This window comes from Felis catus, chromosome C1, assembly GCF_018350175.1.
Source record: "Felis catus isolate Fca126 chromosome C1, F.catus_Fca126_mat1.0, whole genome shotgun sequence".
In the NCBI taxonomy this organism is placed as follows: domain Eukaryota; kingdom Metazoa; phylum Chordata; class Mammalia; order Carnivora; family Felidae; genus Felis; species Felis catus.
In genome coordinates, this window is record NC_058375.1 from 58,471,036 (window position 1) to 58,498,738 (window position 27,703).

Genomic DNA, 27,703 nt, shown 5'->3' on the forward strand with positions numbered 1-27,703 from the left:
GCTCACCCAAAGCAGAGCTTGTGCTCACCAGATGTGGGACTTGAACTCACGAATGGTGAGATCATGACCTGAGGTGAAATCAGATGCTTAACAACTGAGCCACCCAGGTGTCCCAAGAGGAATACTTTCTTTTATGCCAAATGACATATTAAAATTGTTTTTGCCTCTTATATGTGTATTCCTGGGCTTGGTAGATTTGGAAGTCTAAGTGCCCAAGAGAGCAATGATTTAATCAGGGAAACTAGTCATAGTCTGAAAGTTCAGACTGCACTCTGGCTATTCTGGGCTTCTCATACCACTAAATCAACAGGCAGAGAAAGGAGTCACTGTTTGCCAACATGAATGAGCCCAAATGCCAAGGGAAAAATGGGTTGTTGCTCCATGGTCAAGGTAAGGAGAACTATGCCTGGGACCTAGGCAATTTGTTAGAACATCTTTTAGTACTCTCTGGTCCAATAGTTCTGGTAACTGGTAGTTCAGTAAACTGTGGCAACTCAGTAAAGACTGAACCAATAAGGACTCAGGTCCTATAGAAATGAAGAGGGTAAGGTAAACAACTTGGTTGTAGAAAAAGCAAGTTGTGGTTATCAACTGAGGCTTTGTATTTACAAAGCCAGTGACCATAGCATCTAAATTGCATGTTAATTAATTGTTGCTGCTTCCCCCTGCTGCCTTGTATTTAGAGTGCTGGTCATACCTAATGTTTTAGACTTTAAGTGGGATTATGGTCTGACTCTGCACTAAAGTAATAGCTAATGATTTGTTTGCCATCTATAGCAGGGACACAGATTTATTTTTCACCAGATAAATGATCAGAATGGATGTTGAGGAGCAAAATGAGTAGACCATGATGAATATCTTCTGCTGCCCCTCCAGATCCACTTCTCACCCTTTGCCTCCTGCTCAGGTGCTTGAGGCTGACTTTTGTGGACAGCAGCTAGTGGGTCCCTTTGCCCTCTGCCTTCCAGTTGGGTTCTGCCAATGGGAGATACTGAGGAGACATTAGAAAAAGGGAAGAGGGTGATGTCAGTGTGTTTACTGCCTAGCTCTCTGCCTGAGGTGTTACACTGGGTTGGCTGCTTTCCTCTGAGCTCTCTGGTTCTGGTAACTGCCACATCATTTGTCTCTCAGGTCTAGGGTTAGAAAGGACTCTTGCCATTGAGAACACTGGGCACTTCTTTGTTGCCTTCTCTAAAGTCTGCCCACTCATTTGTAAATACTTCTTTTGTTAAACCCTGCTGGATCCTCAAAGGCTACAATTATTATTTTCATTTAACAGACTAGGAAACTAAGAATGAGAAAGCCTAAGTTATTTGCACAAGTTTTCAAAAATAGTGGGCTGTGGAAATAAGTAATTGTGGAACTAGGATTTGCATCCAGATGACTACAACCTGATGCTAAGTAAATGGCATCAATCCTGATTACTGCGGCCCATATTGTCCACCAGGAGAAAAGTTTGAAAAGATAATTTATTGGCATTCAAAATCTCACTTTAAAGTTTATTTATTTATTTTGAGAGAGAGAGAAAGAGAAAGCACTAGTGTGAGTGGTGAAGGGGCAGAGAGAGAGAAAGAGAGAGAGAGAGAGAGAGAGAGAGAGAGAGAACCCCAAGCAGGCTCCATGATGTCAGCTGGGAGCCAAGCCAGACATGGGGCTGGAGAACCATGAGATCATGACCTCAGCATTTCTGGCTTGGCTCCCAGCTGACAACAATGAGCAGCAGGCTTGGGATTCTCTCCCTCTTTCTCTGCCCCTTCCCCACTCACGTTTCTGTTTTTTTTTTCTCTCTCTCTCTCAAAATAAATTAAAAAAATCTCACATTTTAGATAAAGATGGCAGTAGGGAGACTTGAAATATATCTGAAAAGAAAGAAAAATAGCCAAATTTGAATATATCAAGCAGATGTTCTAATATGATTTGCAGAACACAGCCTTACTCATCTATTCCGAAAAGACCCCTGTTGGTTTTGTAATGTGTAATCTTTACTTTTTCCCTGGTCTGAGGTTTCTGTCTTTGGTTATGAGGCCACAGGTTGATGGATTGACAGTGGTGGTGATGTGGACAGAGGTGTTTCACCAAGGGTTTTATTGTGGTCACATTATGTTTTAAGGTGGAAAATAATGCCAGCTATAATGGATATGAGACAGGTGAGTGGGAGCCTGGAATGGTGGCCCACACGAGAGAGCTGAGTCTAGTCTGGAAGCCAGAAGAGGTAAGGGAAATGCGAACAATGAAGACAGCTCTATCATTTAGTCTTGGCTTTGAGACCTTTCTGAAAAGCTCATCAGGAATTAACAGGGAATGGACACATGGAAACACCATGGATATAAGACAAAAAAAAAAAAAAAAAAAAGACCTTGTTTAGAAAGACAGAGAAGTGAAAATAACAAGGAAATCTAAAAGAGTCCATTAAGTCAGCCTCAGTCTGTGCCCCCTGCTGGAGAAAGGGGAAATTGGAATGGAACTTGCACGGATGGAATTAGTAAAAGACTAGGATCGTAAATACTTAATGTGTGAAAATTTTGAGAAAAATGCACACATGCTGCATTATAGCACACAAGGGATTTAAAGATAAGCCTGAATATATTTGCATCTAATTGGGTTAATGTGGCACTTTTGCTGATTGTGTCATTAGAGAGTGTGACAGAAAAATGTGGGTCTCACTTTGAGCTCTTCCCTGAATGATGGAACACAATATGGATGGAGGCTTGCAGAAGTGGATTAGCATTTGGTAGTGCAGGGTAGAAAACCACAAGGCACATAAAACAGAAAGCCAAGTGTTACTTCCATTGTTCCATTTATTCAAAGGGGCAATGTTCTGTATAGAACTTGTTGATGTGATTTGTCATGCATTTCTGCCCAGACCTGCACATACACAAACAATCATGGGGGCTTTGTTGGCTCATGCTCCATATCTGGCCTTGGGATCAGAATTGGCCCTTCTATTCCTGGAGCCAAGAAGGATTAACTTGCTTCACCTTCTTGAGCCCGACCAGGCTCAAGATGGAAGAGAAATATGGATCAAGGAGGGAAGAGAAATATGCCAACGTCCAGGATCCTAAGATTGTGAGATATGATAAAAGAAACAGAAAAACACCCAGCTTGCTTAGGATTGTACTTAGGCGAATTTATAATTTTTTTTTATAACATTTATTTATTTTTGAGAAAGAGAGAGACAGAGCATGAATGGGGGAGGGTCAGAGAGAGGGAGACACAGAATCTGAAACAGGCTCCAGGCTCTGAGCTGTCAGCACAGAGCCCGATGCGGGGCTTGAACTCACAGCCCTCACAGACCGCGAGATCATGACCTGAGCTGAAGTCGGCCGCTTAACCAACTGAGCCACCCAGGTGCCCCGGATTGTACTTAGACAAATTTAATGACTAACTGTAGATCAGACAATGGTAGTATATATATTGCCCTGGTGGGAAAGCCTCACCTGAGGGGAGGACATTCTGCCCAGGACCCTCAATGGGGACTTCAACTGAGCTGTTCACCATGGGGCTTCCCCAGTCAGAAGGCTGGATGGTATGAGTACCCAACTTGATGTATTAATCCTTCTTTGTTCTTTTCTATACTTCTCTCTCTTTATGTTTACTATAATTGTTCAATTCCCTATATTCCCTTTCCCTTATAATTAATACAGCTTTCCTCCATGAAACAGAAAGTACTGCTATCATGAATTATTATTATTCAGAAGTCAAAACAAATGAGCAACAATTAAGAGCAAGCTTAACTTTTCTCAGTAATAAGTGAGATGCCAAAGGAGACAAAGTACTCTCAAATGTGAACATTAAATGGGAGCCAGGCTTAGGAAAAACAAGTAGAAGGAGATATAAATACATGCATTAATAATATGTTAAGGACCCTACAGAGAAGAATAGTTGGAACACATACACATTATATATATAATTCTACATGTATATTTTTTCCCATTTATATTTGATTTATATTTGTTTGAATGTGGAGTACAATGGAGGACAGGTCCAGCTAGCATGATAAATGACATAGCATGTATTCTATAGAAAGTGAAAGCATGGGTACTATGAATTTGGCAGCCTATCTCTTGGGTGATGGAAATGGAAGAAATAGGCAAGAAGAGGAGTCCAAGCCAGGTCAGGAAGATGGGTTAGTAGAGGTGTGGCTCTAGGATAAGAATTAAGATCCTGGGTTGGAAGTAGGTCTGTCAAAACCAGCAAAGAATAAAATCTAGAGAAGGAAAGTGAGAACAGTATCTCTGGGGTCTGCATATAAAAGAAGGTCCATAAAACAAAGCACCTGGATCATGACTGTTGTGTCTAGAACAGTGGTTGTCTGCACTTTAGTTTTTAAGCACCTTTGTTGGGTGAGTAGATCAGAGTTAGAAATGTTTGCTGCTCCTCAGTGATGGGGTTTTGTAGATAATTGTGGCTGGTGGTCACAGGAGGAGGAAGAACTAAGGAAGTGAGTCCTCTGTGAAGACTGCAGAGTTTTAAGCACTTCTATCTTAAGGTCATAATTTTTATTGGCTTAGATAATTTTTGTTTTGTTAAAATCTTTTTTAAACTTTTATTTTTATTTTTTAGAGAAAGAGAGAGAGAGAGAGAGAGAGAGCGAGCTGGGGTGAGGCAGAAAGAGAGAAAGAGAGAGAGCCCCAAGCAGGCTCCACACAGTCAGTGCAGAGCCTGAAGCGGGTCTCAAATTGATGAACTGTGAGATGATGACCTGAGTCTAAATCAAGAGTCAGATGCTTAACTTACTGAGTCACTCAGGCACCCCTGGCTTAGGTAATTTTTATAATAAGTATAAACTGTTGAGTTTACTAGTAAGCATTTGAATTTTAAAATCTACCCATTCTTGGACTAAGAAATTTCACCCTAAGAATTTATATGAATGAAATACTCATGTAGCTAATATTTATTGACAGCCTATTATGCGTTGGGCACTGGGGAATATATCAGTAAAGAAAACTAAGTCCCCTGTCCTCATGGAGCTTTCACGGCATAGGGGGTGGACAGGCAATAAACAATGAACAAAACAAAAAACAAATGACTTAGTATGTTTGAAGGTGATCGGTGCTACAGACAAGTAGAGCAGGGTTAAGTGTAGGCTGTGGGAGCAGTTTGTTAAAAGTGTTTAGTGAAAGCGCATTGAGCTGCTTCCATTTGACATAAGGCTTACAGAGGTAAGATAGTGAGTTGTGTGATATCTGGTGAGAAAGAGAAGAATATCCCAGGAAAAAGCAAAAGCCAAACAACAAATGCAAAACTGTCAGGCTGGAGTTCCCTGGCATGTTTGAGGAGCAGCATGGAGCCTGGGGTGCTTCAGTTGAGTAGGGAAGGGGGAGGGATGTAGGGAATGAAGAGAGGAAGAGAGGCCACAGTTAAGAGACTGGAGATGTGAGAAACACAGAGGAAACCATTTGAAAAGTCCTGGGACCTCAATTCTGTTGGAAGGAAGGAAAAGATTAAAGAAGACAAATTGTAAATAAAAACTATAGATTCCTCAAAAGAATGGAATCAAGTTCTTATTTCTGAAATGTGAGATCCATCAATCTGTATCTGTATAAATATAACATAGACATAAGTAGAAACATAGATCTAGATTGATCGATCCCACGCACCACGCCCATGTATACACACGCCCACGCACACACACGGGGTGGTATTGTATTGTGAAAGAGAGCTTATGAGAAGAGAGTTCTGAGAAGTATAGATTTAATATCGTGACTGATGTGATTAGAAAGGCAGAGAAGGGAAGTCAAAGGCACATTTTTAGCTCAGCTCTGAAAACTGGAATTCATTCTTTAAAGCTTTACCTGCTCTGAAATATTAAAATATATGGAAATTTAAGCACATTTTAATTTAAGGCCTTATAAGGGCAGTGTATGTAATAAAAGAACCAAGTGATCAGTCCTGACAACTGAAGTGTAAATAAAAATTACATTCATGATTTCTCACTGTAATACACTGTATTACATGTGTATGTCATTACATACATGTAATGTCTCTACACTGTAAATACATTACTGATGTATCAAAAGTTCTCTTTTGGAAGTTTGACGTGGTCAAAAGTGTGGACTGTGGAGTCAAATAGAATTTAATTTAAATCTTACTTTTTAACTATTTGCCCTTTGGCAAGCTACTTTATCTCTCTGCACCTCCACTTCTTCATCTGTAAGATGGTGATGATATCTACTTTTTAATGAATGTTATGAGTATTATATAATTTATTGCTCGTAGTAGTCACTCAATCAATGATAGTTTATTGAAATTATTTTCTGTCTCCTCATTTGCCTTTCTAAACTCCATGAGGTCTGTGCACACTGAATTCTACAAGATTTTCCCTTTTTTTACTTGCATTATTTCTATTGCTTTCCCTTAAATTTTCTCTTTGATACAGATGAAATCTTTAAAATCATAGAAACTTTAATCATTTAAAACTTTAAAATCATAGAAAAGAGAAATGACTCTAAGTAGAAGTTGAATGTATGATTCTTTATTGTCAACAATAAGAGCTTGGCATTAATTCTACCTAAATCTACGTTTAGAATGCATGTTCCAATGTTTAAATAGACAAATATAAATGATTTCACTAAAAAGAAAAACCTCATTAGCTAGCAGTTAACTCATTATATCAGCTTGAACAAGATATATTTCTCCTGCGGTAGCCATGTATTCTTAGTTTCAAATTGAAACGCACATATGAGACACATGGACAATGGAAGTCAAACAGGTATACTCAAGGCCATGATAAAATTGCTTTGGCAGTTTAGATGTCTGAATATCTAGTCTAAAAATTTGTTAATTTCATGTTTTATAACTCAGAAGTCTGGGAAACATTTGTTCAAAAGATTCAAGGATTTAGAGGTGCCTGGTGGCTCAGTTGGTTAAGTATCTGACTTCAGCTCAGGTCATGATCTCATGGTTTGTGAGTTCAAGCCCCACATCAGGCTCTGTGCTGATCACTGGGAGCCTGGAGCCTGCTTGGGAGTCTGTGTCTCCTCTCTCTCTGCCCCTTCCCCTCCCCCGCTCATGCTCTGTCTTTTTCTTTCTCTCTTTCAAAAAAAAAATAAATAAACATTAAAAGAAAAAAATTCAAAGATTTGAAAAAAGGATTTTGTATGCTTTTATCTTTTCCCCAAACACTAACCAGTTTCATTGATCTTGATCTGTTGCACTTCATGTATTGCTCATATATTAATCTCCAGATATTTAATAGAGTAAAAAATGTTAGAAAATATTATCTTTATTCTGTAACTTTTTTTATACCATGTATTTTAGCTCATGGTACTTTGGGAGTTTTCAACAAATTATTCACAACATATTCCCTGAATGTAAATAATAATGTAGTTAGTAAGAAATGGAAAGGATACATATTTGTATATGCATTCATTCAACAAACATTTATGCCTATATTCATTCAAGAAACAGTTATGGAAGATTTACCATGTGCTGGGCATGATTCTAAGTGCTGAATGAAGTTTAGCAGTGAATGAAATAAGGCTTCTTTAATTGTAGAACTTTGTGGTTCTATAGCTGTAAGAGGATGTAAAAGATATAGCCAAATCCACTGATTTTACAACCAAATAGGCTTATGTCAGAAAGCTAAGAAACTTCCAAGGTCACCTGATTAATGTCAGAATACTAACCAGAAGTTGTTTGATGATTTCTACTACAGCATCTTATCACCAGTTCTTGCTATGAATGTGGAAGAATACTAAACGTCTTTATATATTTGCCTTGGAATCTTCTGCCTTTCCTGGGGCATAACAAAAGGGCTAATCTGCAGATGTTTAGGTTTAGGGAAGCTTTGCAACTTCTTATTTTTGTTATAGTTTTTACCCATCTGTCCTAAAATCTGTTCGTACATCCCAGACAAATTACCATGACAAAAAAACACCTGTGTTGATGATATACGTGATGCAGAGGGTGAATTCTGAGTCATTTTGGTTGTCTGCTACCTAATATTGTTAACATTGAGCTTAATTTATTTCAGGTATTTGGTTGGCCATCCCTTGTTGATTGTTTTTTTTTAGTCAGCAATTTACATTGTCATTAAAATGCCCAGATTGTGAGAGGGACCTTCAGCCTTCTGAATGAAGCAATTCAAAGTTAAATTGGTCAAGGAGTACCCTTTCATTCAAGTGTCCTGAACTACCTTCCTGGAAAATGAATTTAAAAGAGAACTCTGGATAACTTAATTTTTAATAATCTAACACATTAGTAATCATCTCTGGTGCCTTCTTTTTGTGCTGCCAGAAACTCTGAGAAATAGATTTGGCAGAGAAGGACGAAGCTTACTGAGTGATATAGTGCTTCAGTACTACACTGTAGGAAGTAAGCAAAAGCCAAGAGAACTTCTGTTTCACAATTTAATATAATTTCACTGATAAATATGAGATGCTAGAAAACTGATGTTTATGTCCCTGAAGGCAGTGTATAATTTAAATTTGCTGCCTACTTAAGCTCACTCTTAGGCATATTTTATTAGGAAACAGTTGAGACATGCATCAACCTTTATTAATATACAATGAAGCAAGTAGCACTTCCTTTCTAAAACTCCATTACAGCAACATTATGGCAACATTAGTAAACCTGCCTATGGGAATATATTGTCACTCAGAATTGATTGAGGGCATCAAAATAATCTTTAAAAAATTTTTTAAGTTTGTTTATTTTGAGAGAGAGAGAAAGAGTAAGCAGCAGATGGGCAGAGAAAAGGAGAGAGAGAGAATCCCAAGCAGGCTCCACAGTCAGCACGGAGCCCCATGTAGGGCTCAAACTCATGAACGGTGAGATGAACATGAACTCATGAGACCTGAGTGGAAACCAAGAGTTGGATGCTAAAGCCAACTGGGCCACCAAGCACTTCAGGCATCAAAATAATCTTTGGTAAAAGATGAATTAGTGTTGTAGACTAATTCAAATGAAATAAAACTTTGTCCAGGACCGGTCCCCAGATTCTCATTTTCCTTGTCGCCCTTGACCACACTTCCGTGAGCCTGAGTACAGTACACGAGTGAAACTACACTTACAAGAACAATGGATCTGATCACTGCAAGGGGGGCACCTCTTCACCATGGTCCTCCGTGGACCTGATACAGATGTCTCTTTCTGTGACTTTCTTATTAACAGAAGCTAAAAGAGCTTCCAAGCCAGCAGGTAACAATTTAGCCCTTTGCCTGTAATGATGCAAAAAAGCATATCAGTGTTGTTTGATATTAACTTTTAAAAAGGCATTTTTCTTTTCCCTACATAATCTACTTTGGGAAAATAATAGCGACCATAAAATAAGAAGTGACTAGCATATAAGTCTTTGGAACACAATTTTCCCTTGCCGACTTCTCCCTCTGGGTGACATTTCAGAGAACACTGTTCATGCCAGTGCTCTAGAGACATCATGTTTATTTCCTCATTGTAGAAATTAAGGGGAAAAAAGTTAATTATAATTGGGATGCTGCCAGGGAATGTGTGTTGGAGGCATATTTAGGATGGGAAAGTGAGCATTTCCAAGTGGCCTGATGTATATTCTCAAGGTTTCTTTTATATGAATTTGTTTAGTAGTTTTTGTTCATCACCTTCCTTTGTCATTGTCTGTATTTGGAGTGGAGGAAGCTGGCTGTGGGAGCATAGATAGTAATTAGTCCTCTACAGATATGTAACTACTTCCATAATAAAGATAACTAATTAATTCAGCATAAATTATAGCATCCCTGCTAAGTGCCAGACACTGTTTCAGGTTCTGGGAAATATATCTGTGAACAAGGCAAAGCCCTGTTGGCATGTGCATAAAATCTCGGGGTGAGGCAGACATATGAAACAGCAATTATGAAACAGTGTTAGTGCTATAAAAGATAAAAACAAAGGGGTCCCCGAGGGCCCACAGAAAGGAACATATCCTCAGTCTTGGGTGGTAGAGGGGACGAATGAGGGAAGTCTTCCTGGAGCAAGGGATGCAAAACAAATATCTAACAGGCTAACATCTATGACTTAATAGGCAGAGGTTCTGTGAAATTAAATTTGAGCAGATAACACAAGACAGTATTTACTTTCCAGTATGAAGAGGCTCTCACTATCCACTGAAATGATTTGCTAAAAGTCTTTTAAGAAATAAATAATAGTTTTTATCTAATACTCCATTACTTTGAGTCTGTCCTAAGGAAATAATCTAAAATATGAAATGGTTTATAATCTTGAATATCTTAATGATAGTGTTCATTATAATGAAGGAGTATTGGAAACAAAGTAAATGTTTATCAATAAAATAATGTTCATTAAATTTTGTTGCATCCATGCTACTATTAGCGTGGTTATGAAAACATAAAAAGTAGCTTTTTTGCATGTCATAGGAGATAGAAATGGGGGGAAGAGACTACAGAAAGACAAGAAAGAAAAAGGCAGGAAGGCCCAGAAAAAAGCAAAGTATTTAAGCCAGAATCAATCTAGGATTTCTCTGAACATGAAAGCTATTTGTTCATCTTAAATAGTGATTTTCAAAACTGATTTTTAGAAGGGGAAATATTTTTGATAAAAAATTATATCTTTTGTGGATTTCTCATATATACAACTTATAAAATATATAAACAATATTTCATTAATAATTTATTTGAAAATTCCAACTTTTAGAACTTACTTAAAATAAGTTAATTAATAAGAACATTGAGACAGTTTGGATGAGCTCAATAACCTGAAATTAGGTTTTTTGGATAACAGTAACCATCTTTTGTTTATTTCTTTAGTTTGTTTTGGCTGTAGGGTATGAAGAAACTTTTGATTCATTCCAATGAATAATACTGACACTCTTGTAGAGTTTAATAGAAACAAATTATAAAATTCATAAAAAGAATAGAACAAAGACTAACTTAACACTTAAAGAAGGTTAGATCTGTGCCTATAGTTGGCAGGAGGTTCTGAATTCTGTCCGCTAAATAAAGGCGAGTTAGCTTGTAGCTCTTGTTAAGTTGTTTTTCTCAGATATGTTAGAAATTTTGTCATAACACATATGAATAAGCATGTTGGAGTTTATTCCAATCTTTAACAGAGTTTGCAAATACATGATTATACTGTGTATCTAAGTAAAATCTAATCAAATATTTGTATACCCGGTGAAGACAAAAAGTATTACATACATTATGCCTGACTTGAACGGTCATTTTCATAGATACATAGCATGTGCCTTTTTCCTTTGCCAGGGAATGTTATTTATTTTAAATAAGATGTAGATAATTTTGTGTAATTTGGGGAAAAAGTTTTAGAGAATGCATTCTAAAAAAAATAGTAATGCTGTAAACCATTTTACTTACTCTCCGTATTCCTGTCCCCTATAATATAATAAATGTCAAACAAAGTAATAAATGCTATAGGTGTTCAGGGAGAGAGAGCAAAGCGAACTTGAGGAACAAAGAATCTTCAGAGGGATCCTTGAGTTTTGGCTGAATGTTAAACCGCACAGGAGCAGGATGACTGTATGAGGTCTTGCAAAGAACAGCTACAGGTTTTTTCTTTTTTCCTTTTCCTTTTCTTTTCCTTTTTCTTCCTTCCTTCCTTCCTTCCTTCCTTCCTTCCTTCCTTCCTTCCTTCCTTCCTTCCTTTCTTTCTTTCTTTCTTTCTTTCTTTCTTTCTTTCTCTTGGTGGGTGGGGAGCTGAACCGAGATTCTGGAGATTACATGGTGCTGAAAAACATTGGCTTTCTGACTAGACAGAATATCTCAGCCATTAATTGTTCTTAATCTATGATTAAGGATGTGTAGCAATACAGGAACATCATGAGAAATGGAAGAAACACAAAATAACCAAATGGTACTTGTAGAGCTAAGGATGCCGTACCCAAAATGAAAAAAATTATTGGATGAACTTAACAGCAGTTTAGACACTGCAGCAGAAGAAAGAGATGCGTGATCTTAAAAGCATAGCAACATAAGCTATCCAAGATGAAGGATGAGAAAAAGACTGAAATAATATGAAAAGAGACTAGATTACCTATGAGGCAGGTTTCATAGGTATGCCACCTTTCTTTTCACATTCTCCCTGCATTCAGAAGGAGCCCTCATTTAGTTTATGCTCAACTGTTACCTTTTGGAATTCTTAGCAATTTTTGAATAAGGTATCCATCATTTTAATTTTGCACTGATCTCTTCAAATTATCTAGCTGGTTCTGCCTGGAGAATAATACTGAACAATCTGACATTTGTGTAGTTGAGATACCAGAACTGATGGGCAATGGGAGTGGGAGGTGAAAAAAATGCTTGAATAAATATTAGTTGTAATAATTTCCAAATTGCTTCTGGTCCAAGAAGCTCAATGAAACTAATCACAAGAAACATGAAGAAAGTCACACCAAGGATGATCATAACCAAATTACTTAAAATCAGAGATAAAGAGAAAAACTTAAAAGCAGCCCAGAACATTTGATTTTATTTTTTTCCAGTTTTATTGTGATATACTTGATATATAACATTGATAAGTTTAAGATGTACATGTGTTGATTTGATACACTTACATGTTGCAAAATGATTATCACCATAGCATTAGCTAACATCTCTATTACATCATGTAATTATCCTTTCTTTTTTGTGGAACATATCTTTTTTGTGTGTGTAATATGTAACATGTCACATAATTATAATTTCTGTGTGTGTGTGGGGGGGGTATTGAGAACATTTAAGATCTATTCTCTAAGCAACTTTTAAGTATGTAATACCTTATTATTAACTATAATCACCATGCCGTACATTAGACCCCCAGGACTTATTCATTTTATAACTGGAGGTTTGTATACTTTGACCAATGTTTCCTGTTTTGCCCCACCTCCTAGTCCCTGGTAACCACTATTCCACTCCCAGTTTTTACAAGTTCATCTTTTAAAGATTCTACATATAAATAATATACAGTATTTGTATTTCTCTGACTTATTTAACTTAAAATAATGCCTCAAGGATAACCCATGTTGTTGCAAATGGAAGAATTTCCTTCATTCTCATGTCTGAACAATATTCCATTTGTGTGTGTGTGTGTGTGTGTGTGTGTGTGTGTGTGTGTGTGTGTGTATCTTGCATCTTTATCCATTTTTCCATCAATGAACACTAAGATTGTTTCTGTATATTGGTTATTGTGAATAATGCTGCAATAAACAAGGATGTGTAGATATCTCTTCAAGATCCTGTTTTCATTTCCTTTGGATATACACCCAGAAGTGGGATCACATGTTAGTTCTATTTTAGTTTGTTGAGGCACTTCAGTTCTGTTTTTTATAGTGGTGGTACCAATTTCAATTCCAACAGTGCACCAACAGTGCACAAAGTTTCCCTCTTCCCCATATTCAAATCAACACTTGTTCACTCTTGTCTTTTTGGTGAGTGCCATTCTAACACGTGGGAGGTAATCGCTCATTGTGGTTTTTATTTGCATTTCTCTGATGATGAGTGATATTGAGCACCTTTTAATGTATTTGTTGTCCACTTTTATGTCTTCTTTGGAGAAAAGTGTCTATTCAATTCCTCTGCCCATTTTCTAATTGGATTTTTTTTGTTGTTTTTGCTGAGTTGTATAAGTTTTCAAATATATTTTAAATAGTGACACTTTATCAGATGTGTTTTGTGGCCTAACATTTGATAAATCCTGGAGAATGCGCCATATGCACTTGAGAATGATATGTATTCTGCTGCTGTTGGATGGAGTGTTCTATATATGTCCATTAAGTCCATCTAGTCTAATGTGTAGTTTAAGTCCAATGTTTCCTTATTTATTTTGTCTGGATGATCTAGCCATTGTTTAAAGTGGGGTATTAAAGTTCCCTACTATTATTGTATTGCTGTCCATCTCTCTCTTCAGATCTGTTAATATTTGTTTATATATTTAGGTGCTTCTATATTGGGTGCATAAATATTTATAAATGTTATATCCTTTTGATGCAGTGATCCTTTTATCATTATATAATGACCTGTATCTCTTGTTACAATCTTTGGCTGAAAGTCTATTTTGTTTCATATAAGTATAGCTACACTGCTTTCTTTTGATTTCCGTTTGCATAGAATATATTTGCCCATCTTTTCACTTGCAGTCTATGTGTGTCCTTAAATTAAAGTTTGGCAGCATTTAGTTTGTTCTTTTTTTCCTTTTCCTTTTCTTTTCTTTCAGTGCATTCAGCCACTCTATGCCTTTTAATTGGAGAGTTAATGGACTTATATTTAAAGTAATTTTTATTTTTTATGAATATAATTTATTGTCATGTTGGCTTACATACAACACCCAGTGCTCATCCCAACAAGTGCCCTCCTCAGTGCCCATCACCTGTTTTCCCCTCTCCCCCAGCCCCCCCCATCCACCCTCAGTTTGTTCTCTGTAACAAATGATTTTTTAGTATAAGTATGCTCAATGCAATATTGGCAACATACTTACATTAAACATGATTTTTTGTGTTTGTTTTTGAAATCCAAATTTACCTGGATGTTCTGATTTTTAATTCTCTTCTTTTCAAATGAAATTTATATATCCATAAAGACAAAATAACCTGTGCCTATTCATGAAAATGCTACGAACATAATGAAATTAAGATTTACTTGTTACCTGAAGGGTGAAAATATAAATTTGATTTTCCTATTGCTCTTTTGCATTTCTTTTTATTCTTTTTTTTTTAATTTTCTTTTTTATTTAAAAAAATTTACATACAAATTAGTTAGCATATAGTGAAACAATGATTTCAGGAGTAGATTCCTTAATGCTCCTTATCCATTTAGCCCACCCCCCCTCCCACAACCCCTCCAGTAACCCTCAGTTTGTTCTCCATATTTATGAGTCTCTTCTGTTTTGTCCCTCTCCCTGTGTTTATATTATTTTTGTTTCCCTTCCCTTATGTTCGTCTGTTTTGTCTCTTAAAGTCCTCATATGAGTGAAGTCATGATTTTTGTCTTTCTCTGACTGACTAATTTCACTTAGCATAATACTCTCCTGTTCCATCCACGTAGTTGCAAATGGCAACATTTCATTCATTTTGATTGCTGAGTAATACTCCATTGTATCTATATACCACTTCTTCTTTATCCATTCATCCATCGATGGACATTTGGGTTCTTTCCATACTTTGGCTATTGTTGATGTGCTGCTATAAACATGGGGGTGCATGTGTTCCTTCAAAATAGCACACCTGTATCCCGTGGATAAATGCCTAGTAGTGCAATTGCTGGGTCATAGGGTAGTTCTATTTTTAGTTTTTTGAGGAACCTCCATACTGTTTTCCAGGGTGGCTGCACCAGCTTGCATTCCCACCAACAAAGCAAAAGAGATCCTCTTTCTCTACATCCTCTCCAACATCTGTTGTTGCCTGAGTTGTTCATGTTAGCCATTCTGACAAGTGTGAGGTAGTATCTCATTGTGGTTTTGATTTGTATTTCCCTGATGATGAGTGATGTTGAGCATCTTTTCATGTGTCAGTTGGCCATCTGGATGTCTTCTTTGGAGAAGTGTCTATTCATGTCTTTTGCCCATTTCTTCACTGGATTATTTGTTTTTTTGGGTGTTGAGTTTAATAAGTTCTTTATAGATTTTGGATACTAACCCTTTATCTGATATGTCATTTGCAAATATCTTCTCCCATTCTGTCGGTTGCCTTTTAGTTTTGCTGATTGTTTCCTTCGCTGTGCAGAAGCTTTTTATTTTGATGAAGTCCCAGTAGTTCATTTTTGCTTTTGTTTCCCTTGCCTGTGGAGATGTGTTGAGTAAGAAGTTGTTGCCGCCGAGATCAAAGAGGTTTTTGCCTGCTTTCTCCTTGAGGATTTTGATGGCTTCCTGTATTACATTTAGGTCTTTCATCCATTTTGAGTTTATCCTTGTGTATGGCGTAAGAAAGTGGTCCAGGTTCATTCTTCTGCATGTCACTGTCCAGTTGTCCCAGCACCACTTGCTGAAGGATTGTCTTTATTCCATTGGATATTCTTTCCTGCATTGTCAAAGATTAGTTTGCCATACATTTGTGGGTCCATTTCTGGGTTCTCTATTCTGTTCCATTGATCTGAGTGTCTGTTGTTGTGCCAGTACCATACTGTCTTGATGATTACAGCTTTGTAGTATTGCTTGAAGTCTGGGATTGTGATGCCTCCTGCTTTGGTTTTCTTTTTCAAGATCGCTTTGGCTATTTGGGGTCTTGTCTGGTTCCATACAAATTTTAGGATGATTTGTTCTAGCTCTGTGAAGAATGCTGGTGTTATTTTGATAGGGATTGCATTGAATATGTAGATTGCTTTGGGTAGTATCGAGACATTTAAAGTAATTATTGATAGATATGGGGTTATGTTACCATTTTGTTAATTGAGTTCTGTTTATTTTTATAATTAGTTTGTTCATTTCTCCTCTTTGTGTCTCTTTTTTGATTTGATGATATTCTGTAGTGGTATGCTTTGATCCTTTTTCTTTATCTTTTGTGTGGTTATGATGAAGCTTACATAAAACATCTTATATTTATAACTGTCTATATTAAGCTGACAACAGCTTCACTTCAAATGTATACAAAAGCTCTACATTTTTACAATACTCCTTCCACATTGAGTTTTCTGCATATATAAAACAACCACTTCCCAGTCTTGACAGAGAGGCCCCATGGGGGATGGAAGTTAACATTGGTTAGGCCTAGATTAAAGAAAAGGAAATTGAGGGGAGGAAGTGCAGAGCAAGGGAGAGAGGGAGGGAGGGAAATAGGACCACCTTTCCACCCTTACTGTATTGCTCTTCTAAAGCAATACAGTTCCAAAATTACTTGGTTTAACAGTTTATTTATTTATTTTGAGAGAGAGAGAGAGAGAGAGAGAGAGAGCACACAAGTGGGGGAGGGACAGAGAGAGAGAGAGAGAGAGAGCCCCAATGTGGGGCTCGAACTCACGAACTGTGAGATCATGACCAGAGCTGAAGTGCGACGCTTAACCGACCAGGGGCCCCCATTCCAAAATTACTTTTTATTTTGTTTTATTTTGTTTTTTTTTCAATGTTTATTTATTTTTTTTTGGGACAGAGAGAGACAGAGCATGAACGGGGGAGGGGCAGAGAGAGAGGGAGACACAGAATCGGAAACAGGCTCCAGGCTCTGAGCCATCAGCCCAGAGCTTGACGCGGGGCTCGAACTCACGGACCGCGAGATCGTGACCTGGCTGAAGTCGGACGTTTAACCGACTGCGCCACCCAGGCGCCCCGAAAATTAATTTTTAAAGCTCACAATGTACATGCCACCCTTCCATCTACCCATTTTAGTGGTGCTCCACTGCTTACAAATGCAGTGAAAATTCTATAGCCCATTGATATGTCTTATTTATTAATAAAAAAAATTCCATAGCCTTGTGGATATAGAGAAACTGATTCTAAAGTTTAAATAGAGAGGCAAAGATCCAAAATAGCCAACACAAAACTGAAGGGGAAGAACAAAGTCAGAGGACTGACACTACCTGACTTCAAAACTTACTATTAAGTCATTGTAATCAAGGCAGTGTGGTATTGGTGAAGGAATAAGCAAATGCATCAGTGGAAGAGAAGAGAAAGTCCAATAATAGATCCACATAAATATCAATAGCTCTTTCATAAATGGGCCAAGGCAACAACAAGAGAGCAAAGATACTTTTCTCAACAAATGGTGCCAGAGCAACTGGACAATCCACATGCTAAAAAAAAACGTAGACAAAGACCTTCTATCCACCACAAAAATTGATTCAAAACAGATTGCAAAACTATAAAACTCCTAGGAGATAACATAGGGAAAAAGCTAGTTAGCCTTGGGTATGACAATGACTTTTTAGATATAATACCAAAGGCACAAACCATGAAAGAAATAATTGATTAGGTAGACTTTGTTACCATTAAAAACTACTCTGTGAAATATCAAGATGATAATAAGACAAGCCACAGACTGAGAGAAAATATTTGCAAAATACATATCTGAGAAAGGATTATTATCCAAGATACACAAAGAACTCTTAAAACTCAAAATAAGAAAACAAACCATTAGAAAATGGGACAAACACCTTCAGAGAAGCTTCACCAAAGAAGACCTACAGATAAAAAGATGTTCAGCATCATCTGTCATTAGGAAATGGCAAATTAAAATGATAGAGAGATACTACTATATACCTATTAGAATGGCCAAAATATAGAACACTGACAACACCAAAAGCTGTTAAGGATGTGGAGTAATAGGCTTTCTCATTCAGTGCTGGTGGGAATGCAAAATGGTACAGCCACTTTGGAAGACAGTTTGTCAATTATATTAACTATATTAATTATACACTTTTATTAAGAATGATACTTATCAATTAATGACTTATGCTGAACCCAACTTTCCCTCTTAAAACCTTCATCAAGATGATTTTTAAAGGTCATGGAAAAGCTTCTGTATAAAAACCACTGTTTTGGGGCGCCTGGGTGGCTCAGTTGGTTAAGCATCTGACTTCGGCTCGGGTCATGATCTTGCGGTCCGTGAGTTCGAGCCCCACATCGGGCTCTGAGCTGACAGCTCAGAGCCTGGAGCCTGTAGCCTGTTTCAGATTCTGTGTCTGTTTCTCTGACCCTCCCCCGTTCATGCTCTGTCTCTCTCTGTCTCAAAAATAAATAAACATTTAAAAAAAAACCTACTGTTTTTATACTAAATATATATAGACTAAATATACTAAATATACTTTTACCTACCACTCAGGAATCACATTCCCTAGTATTTACTCCAAAGAGTTGAAACTTATGTCTACACAAAAACCTGCACATGGGTGTTTATAGCAGTGTTATACATAATTACCCAGACTTGGAAGCAACCAAGATGTCCTTCAATAGATGAATGGATAAATAAACTGTGATACATGTCTTGGGCTTATAGTCCCTTGGGTGAGAAGACTTGCCCAGGGTAGTTAATGAGTCAACAAAGATAAAAAAAAAACTATTTCATTATGAATTTGGTGGGACCCAAAGATGGCAAAGCATCAAAAGTATCAGTGCTTCTGCTGCCGTTGGATTGAGGCACGTTGACCCCAAAAGATCTCAGTAAATGCTAGTTTAGGAAGCTTCTGGAGTTTACCCAGTGGGAATGGCCAAGAGGAGCTACAGAAATAGCTCAAATTCAGATTCTTTTTAGGGGACGACCTCATAATGGCAGGTGGTGGATGTTTTTGAAAAAGTCTTTTAAAGATTACTTTAAAAACAGTGATTGGGATCATCTGCGGAGCTTTTAAAATTCTCAGGCCCAGGTCCAACTCCCTATCAATTAAGTCTGATTCTCTGGGGCTGACACCAGGCAATATATGCTTAAAAACTTCCCAGGCCATTTCAATATGCAACCACATTTGAAAATAACTGCTTAAAAATAATACTCTGAGTAGTTAACCTTGTGGAAATCACAAACATATACCTACATTTAGTAGCAAAAAGTAATATTATGCAAGTGTGTTTTTATCCCATAATAGAGTTTATTGTGACTATATAACACTCATATTCAAAAAATGCTACATCTCAATCTCAATCAACTTAGAAGTTAGAATGGTGGGATGGTTAAATTTATATGTCAACTTGACTGGGCCATGGTGCCTGAATATTTGGTTAAACATTTTTCCGAATGTTTCTGCAAGGGTATTTTTGGATGAGATGAGCATTCAAATTAGTAGATTTTAATATTAGATTACATTACATCTTAATTGTAGAGTAAAGCAGATTATCCTTTGTAATGTGGGTGGACTTCATCCAATCAGTCGAAAGGGTGAATAGAACAAAAAGAACGATTCCTCCCTCCACGAGAAAATTCTCCAACCGACTGCCTCCTGATTTTACCTGCAACATTGGCTCTTCCTGCCTGATGGCCTTCCAGCTGGATCATCTCTCTGTGGGTCTTGCACATCATTGGAATGCCCTGCAGATTTTGGACTTATGAGCCTTTATAATTGTGTGAATCAGGTCTTTATAATAAGTCTCCTCTCTCTCCCTCAGTATGTGAGTGTGTAATTTTATATTTTTTATAGTGTGTGTATGTGTGCATGTATGTGTATTATTAGTTCTTCAGAGAACTTGATTAATACAAATGTTATTTCTATGAAACTGTTGACTTGTCTCAGAAAAGTGGCTCCACTGACGAGTAGGATTTTGATACTGAGAGGCATGTGAAGAGTTTGAATGAAGTTGTTTCATGAAATTTGAGGGTAGAAGAAAGTAATATTTTTAATGTAATGCATTAATTTACAGAATAGGTGATTTAAAACCAGTATGTAACTAATTAAGTCAAATATGGAGCTATTTGGCTTTTAAAATTTATATTCTTATTAGTATGCATATATTCAATCAGGATTTTACCCTCATTACAATTGTGTTTGTATTCTTATTTGGATATTGAAAGATCATCTTATATTCTGGGTTGTCCTATATCCAGGCCTATGTGGCAATTAATTTTATTGGACCTGTTTTCTTACATGTAATAGGGGATAAAATAGTACCTACCCCTTAGGGCTATTGTGAGAATGAAATGAGATAGTGAACATAAAGTGTTTAGAATAGTGCCTGGCACAGTTATTATTCAGTAATTATAAATGTATTTTTCTTTATCTTTTTATTTATTTTAAAACATTTTTTAATGTTTATTTTTGAGAGAGAGAGAGCACAAGTGGGGGAGGGCACAGAGAAAGAGAGACACAGAATCTGAAGCAGGCTCCAGGCTCTGAGCTGTCAGCACAGAGCCCAACGTGGGGCTCAAACCCATGAACCATGAGATCATAACCTGAGCCGAAGCTGGATGCTCAACTGACTGAGCCACTCAGGCACCCCTAGTTTTTATTTTTTGAGAAAGAGTGAGAGCACACATATGTGCGAGGGGCAGAGGGAGAGGGAGAGAATGTCAGGCAGGCTCCATGCTCAGCACTCAGCACAGAGCCCAATATGGGGCTCCATCTCATGACCCTAGAATCATGACCTGAGCTGAAATCAAGAGTTGGAGGCTTAACTGAGCCACCCAGGAGCCCCTAAATGTATTTTTTTCTTTAAAAGCATATTGTAAGGATAGAGTTGAAGCAAGAATTGGTAGAGTTGAATTCAGATAATTGAAATTAGGTTCTGTTAGTTTGATGTCATTTGTCCAGATAATTTCTCCATGCAAAAACGTCTTCATCATGTATTATTTTTGGGAAAATGTAATTGTTCTATCATTCTTACCAATGGCTAGAAAAAGCAGCTGAGGTTATGAGCTTATTGCTCTGTGAAGACACTGTTAATTTTTAGTGTAATCCTGAGAGAGAGGGTTTAAATTTTATCAATTTGGGGGCAATGTATTAAATACTGCATAATTTTTGTTTGATTTCAGGAACAAAAAAGCTCTCTCTATTAGCACGATAAGGCCTTATAGGCCCTACTTTTTATAGGCCCTACTTTTCAAACACAAAAACCTCATTGCTGCATCTAATTTTTTGCCTATAAAATTATAACTGCATATTTTATTATTAACAGTTATATTCAATTATATTAACTATATTAATTATACAATTATATTAACAATGATACTTATCAATTAACAACTTATGCTGAACCCAACTTTCCCTCTTAAAACCTTCATCAAGATGATTTTTAAAGGTCATGGAAAAGCTTCTGTATAAAAACCACTTGTTACGTTTTCTACAGTAATAATGTGAGAATCTTGTTCATTCATTCACTCATTGGTTTTCAGTGCCAACAGTGTGGAAGAATGTTGTGTGTGTCACAAAAAAGGCATAATCATGGTCCCTTTCCTCAAAGAGCATGGGGATCATTTTAAATCTCCCAGCTGAAGTAGACTGTCTCTTCAGCACAGTCATCCTCTGTCACATTACTCAGTATTTTTCCTCATGACCTACCTAAAAATATATGTTACTTGAATGCGGGTAGTCTTTTCTCCTAGAACAAGGGCTTGACACTAGAAGATACTGAGTAGATATCTGTTTATTGACAAATTATCTTACTAGTATTGATCTACAAGGTAGATATTTTACTGCCAACTTTTTACAATTTAGGAAACAGGCACAGAATGTTCAAGTTATTTGCTCAAAGTCACACGGTTGAGGAAATGTTAGAGCTGGGATTTGATCCCTGTTATGAAGGCGCACAAACAGTGCTGCAATGACACAGCAGATTAGGAAAGGTGACTAATTCTTTTTGGTTGCACTGTAGGTAATTAATAGGAAACACAGTAAAACCTTCATTTGCGAGCATAATTCATTCCAAAAACATGCATATAATCCAAAGCACTTGTATATCAAAGCGAATTTCAAGAACCATTGTCTCAGTTGTGATCATGTGATGTTCAATGTCATGTATTACTCGGATTGCAAGATGTTGCTCATTTATCAAGCTAAAATTTATTAGAAATGTTTACTCGCCTTGTGGAACACTCACAAAACAAGTTACAATGTAAGGTGTTACTGTAATGCTTTAGATGGAAGTTGTTTTACATTCTAGATGTTCTGAAACATCAAGTGGAAAAGCTTGGACTTGATTCAAAAAACAGAAGAGGCAGATTTATAGAGAATATGCTGCTTTTATTGCTTTGTCTTTGCACATACTGATCTCATTGCTCAGTCCCCTTCTCTCCACTGCTTCATCTCCTTTAGTGAGTACTGAAAATAACATTTTGTATTCCTGGATAAACAATACTGGGTCTGGACATATTTTCTTGTCCTTATATTAAATAATACTGAGAATAAGCACAAATAACTTAGCTACTTGCTCTAGGAAAGACATGTTCCTGGAAGGTAAGACAATGAACTAGTTAAAATACTTTACTTACTGAGACAACTGATTCATTGTCCAGACTGGCCTCAAAACCAACCCACAGTTATGTCATAAGCTCTGCCCATTCACATCTAACTCCCTGACTAAATGGGTCTAGTAAAACCCACCTTAAAGGCACTGAGCCTGGATCTCAACATCCTCTGTCATCCCATGTCTTCACTCTTCTGAGACAAGGTAGTGTTATCCATTACTGCAGTAAGTCTCGTAAGTTTAGTTCTGAACTCCAGATTTTTCTGATGGACTTTTAGGGAGCTGACAGTTGACAGTTCATGTCCATTTTTCGTAATACTCAGCTGAGGTATTTCCTTTGGTAGACCTGAGGTGTCCCCTTTAATTCCATGCCCAGACACAGTTAATGCTCTTCTCCTGTGCACCTATACCTTGCTAACATACTTCCCATAATCTATCAGAGTGTGATCTTGCTGTTAGAGTTCCTAAGGGTAGTGGCCATTAACTTTCATCACTGTATATTCTTAACACTACCTTGAACATAGAGTGGGTGCTCAATGATGTCGAATTGTTGACTGTTGCACTTCATGAATGAATACATATACAAGCAAGTGCAAGTAGAGAGACTTACTGTAAGGACATAAGATAGAAGGCCATTGCTATTGTTTATCAATGGGATAATGAGCACTAGTAAATAGAAATGAGTTGCTTCCCCCAAGATGAATCAAATCAGGAGAGTCCAAGTACCATTGGGAACATTTCTGGGACTAATTAAAGAGAAAAGACAGACTTATATTTCTATCAGTGGTTTTCAACCCTGGCTGCATATTAAAATAAGCTAGGATGTTTTAAAAAATCCAGTGCCATCTTCTTGGGTGCTAACCTCACCCTACCACTCTTATTTAATTTGGACTGTTGTAAGGAAGGGCATTAGAATATTTTAAATGTACTACTAAAGCCTCCAAGGAGCAGCCAAAGTTGAGAATCCTCAGTTTAAGTGCTCGGGGTTACTTGCTGGTTCTTTGACATCCTCCCAAGCCCAGGGATTCTTCAGGAGGTATAGTTAGTAGGAGGATGCATGAGATCCTCCTGCCAAGGAGGCTGAGTGGGATTTTGTGTGAAAGATATGGGATGATCCCAGGTTAGCTAGTTTAAAAAGTGTATCCAATATGATCTTTTTTTATAATTTGGAAAAAGAAGACAATTCTATTGTTTGTGTAATTCAGAGTATGAAACATAAATGCTAGTAAGAAAACAAAATACTGCAGTTCTCAATAGAGGCTCCTTTGGGAGTTTTTTAAAACTTTTTTTTTTTTTGTGGGAGAGACTTGAAATGTGAATGTTTATCAGAAGGCAGCATGTGTTTAAAAAACTGTAAAACTCTGCATTTCCCACTAGAGTTACAAAAGTATGTATGTGTTTCTCCTCCGTGCTCCCTTAGCAGCCTCTATTTACCTTTATCTGCATTTCTCACTGTGCTTAGTGTGGAACTTCTGTTTCTCTTTCTCCCCATTAATTTGTAAGCACTTGAGATGGGGGGGCAGGAATATAATTCTCTTTATCCCCAAGTTTAGTGCCTAATGACTCTTAATAGAGTTGGTTGGTTAGAAAGAATGAGGGCCAATAGGGAATGAAACATCAATCATTTGGCTAGATTTCACTACAGCATGATGCAAATAAAATCATGGATGTAAATTCATGCTGGCTCATGGGCAGATGGTTACTCAAAGAAACTGTCCCATGACCGTGTGACTGACTTAAACCTAGGTAGCTGCTTAGCATATGTTGGTGCATCAGAGAAAAATCTGGCCACTATTAACACCTCAAGGACAAGTTCTAGAAATGGTGGCTACTAGAGACAATGTGTATCAAGATAAACTCCATTTATTTTCTCCTCTACAAATTAGAGCACATTACTTCTTACAGGGTAGTTGTGAGGACTGAATTAATTAATGTGTGAAAAAACATAAGATAATATTTAGGGAAGTTTCACTAACTGCCTTTGAAAGAGAGCACATTTGCCACAATATTGACATTTGGGCAGAGATATTTTATTCATTTATTTTCAGAGAGAAAGAGAGGGAGGAGCAGACAGAGGGAAAAAGAGAGCATCCCAAGCAGTCTCCATACTGTCAGCACAGAGCCCAGTGTGGGGCTTGAAGTCATGAACTGTGAGATCGTGACCTGAGCCAAATCCAAGATTTGGACACTTAACTGGTTGAGCCACCCAGGCACCTCTGGGCAGAGATATTTTATAAGGGATTCAAGAATCAGAAGAGTTGTTGAAATAGATGGATTATTAGGCTCCTTGCCATCCTGAGATTCTCTATTTTAATTGTCATTTCATAAATGAAGAAGGTAAGGTACAGAAAGCTAAAGGAATTTCCATATGACTATGTTTTACTCATCTTTTGGGATTCGGATAAAACATCATCTCTTCAAAGAAAATGTCCCAAATACTACTTCCTTTAATCCATATTCTCTCTTAGTACTCTGTTGCTCTTATCACAAGTTGTAACTCAGTATTTATGTGATTATCTATTATTTATGTGATTATCAATTCAATGTCTTCATCCCACACTAGATTACAAACTACATGAGGCTAGAAGCTAAAGTCTTTTTTTGCCATAATCTATAGCCATCCAGAGGCTAGCACACAGTTCTTGGCTCAGAGAAGGTTCTCAAATATTTGTTCAATAAACAGATGCCAGATTAATTGGTCAATTATGTAATAATTAATTAATTTTAAATAATTATGTATTAATTAATGTATTTACTCATGCCAACTTACAGAAAGGATTCAAGTGCATAAAGGGTAATGTATTATCCATTCATTTATTTATTTATTTACCCATTTATTACAATTTTATTTTATTATTTTATTTTTAAATAAATATTTATTTTTGAGAGAAAGCATGAGTGGGGGAGGGGAAGAAAGAGATGGGGGCGGAGGATCTAAAGCAGGCTCTGTGCTGACAGCAGAGATCCCGATGCGACGCTCAAACTCAAGAATGGTGAGATCATAACCTGAGCTTAAGTCAGAAGCTCAACAGATTGAGCCACTCAGGCGCCCCATTACAATTTTATTTTTATTGAAAAGATTAATTAATATAAAGTTTTTACATCTGATTAGTTGTTTCTTTTCCACTACTACTTTTGTTATTATTCTTGGCAACTGCAATACCAATTAAGATGAGTAGTTCTATACTCTGGCCTCTGGAGTCCATGATTTCCTTAATTCTGTATTTTATTCTATCCCACTTTAGCTACTCCTTTTGAACCTATCCTAGACTAGTGTTTTTCAGAATGCAGATTGTGACATATTGGTGGGGCTGAAAATTAATTTAGTAACTAGAATTTTTTAAAAATGGGATGGAATAGAATTTAAAATATGGTGCATTTAAGTATTATGCTGTGAAAATTTGTAGATGTGTAGTAAACATCTATGTAAAATTTCTTTCTTTTTGAGGGTTATTGTCCAAAAAAGCTTGTAAAGTACTAGTCTAGACCTCATCGTCATCATCATCAATAACTACTGAAACTCTGGAACCTCAATTTTAAGCAGCCTAATCTTTTCTCACTACCACGTTCCTTTTTGCTCCACTAGCTTTGAACATTTATCACCCCATGCAGACCTCCAATCCACTCCAACACCCTTTACTGTCCAGTGTTTCCCCTTCTCTCTTTTCTCCTTGCCCAGGATAGAAACCCTGGTCTCAATGCTCTGTTACTCTTTCCTTCCAATTCGCTTAGCTGGCAAAACCAATGATCTGCCCACTCCACACTGGACCCCATCAGGGAATGTGGCTGCGGTTCTGGAAACATACTTTTGCGAAGTGGTCTCACTTTGCATTTATGATTACAAATCTCAAGTGAGGCCTCAGAGCTATCTGTTCATCTTCCTACAATTCCCTAATAAATCTGCTTTCTAACTATGAGGTGCTTTCATACCTTCTCTCTCTGTTAACTTCCAGTATCAGCTATGCCTTCTCTAATCCCTCTAATCTCTAATGAATAAGGGAATTTACTCATTTCCTGATGAAGAACCATCACAATACAACTAAGTCATCTCTCCACTTCTAAATTCCCACCATACTTTCATTCCTACCCATGTATTCTGTAACAATAGCCTGCTCTCACTAAAGCCAACCCTCCCACTTACCACCTGAGATATTGCCTGTGAATTTCCCCTACTTGCCCTTTATTTCTCTGCTTCTTAGTCACAAACAGATCAAAATACTCTAGCTGGGGAAAACACGGTTTGTTTTTGGCTTTTGTTGTTGTCATTCTTCATGCTTCATGACTTGCAGGGTATAATAGGAAGAGGATTGAGTAAATTGAGGAAGCCTGGGATGGGCTGGATGGGGCATCACAATATGTTGCCATGAGCAATTAGGAATAACCAAATGCCATTTTGTGTCTGTTGATGCTCTCTAAAGGGCTAAATAGATAGAAAAGGAGGGGGAATGAATAAGAATACACTGTATACTTCTAGGAGTGCCTGACTGGCTCAGTTGGTAGAGCATGTGACTCCTGATCTTGAGGTTGTGAATTCAAGCCTCATGTTGGGTGTAGAGATTACTTAAAAATAAAATCTCAAAAAACAAAACAAAACAAAACAAAACAGAATACACTTTTAATTCTTAAATGTTCTGAGAGCTGGCCCTGCATCTATATTATGATTATATAACATGCTTTCTTAGTAAAATTGTCTAGCATTTGTGGGAAAGTATAACAAAATTCTTCTCCTTGCTTCTACATCCCCCCTATTGTCTCTTTAAAATATGCTCTGCGCTTCCTCTACTTCCCACAGTCATTATCCTGATGTAGAAGGCAAGGAAAGTTTAAAGGTCTTTCTCACTGGGACCTTGAAGTACTCATTTGCAGAGTTTATGGGAAAGAAGATCCTCTGTTTTCAGTCTCTTCTGATGCATGTATTTCCATTTCCTGACCTTTCCAAAAATGACCTTTCAGAAGCAGTGGTTATTGAGAATGGGAAATAATATGGACGACT

At 37.2% G+C, this 27,703-nt stretch overlaps 1 long non-coding RNA gene across 3 annotated transcripts in view; it reads left to right on the top strand.

Moving 5' to 3' along the window:
• The window catches only part of LOC109502390, a 214,209-nt gene that overhangs the window by 7,441 nt on the left and 179,065 nt on the right, over window positions 1-27,703 (top strand). The gene's annotated exons all lie outside the window — the stretch shown is intronic.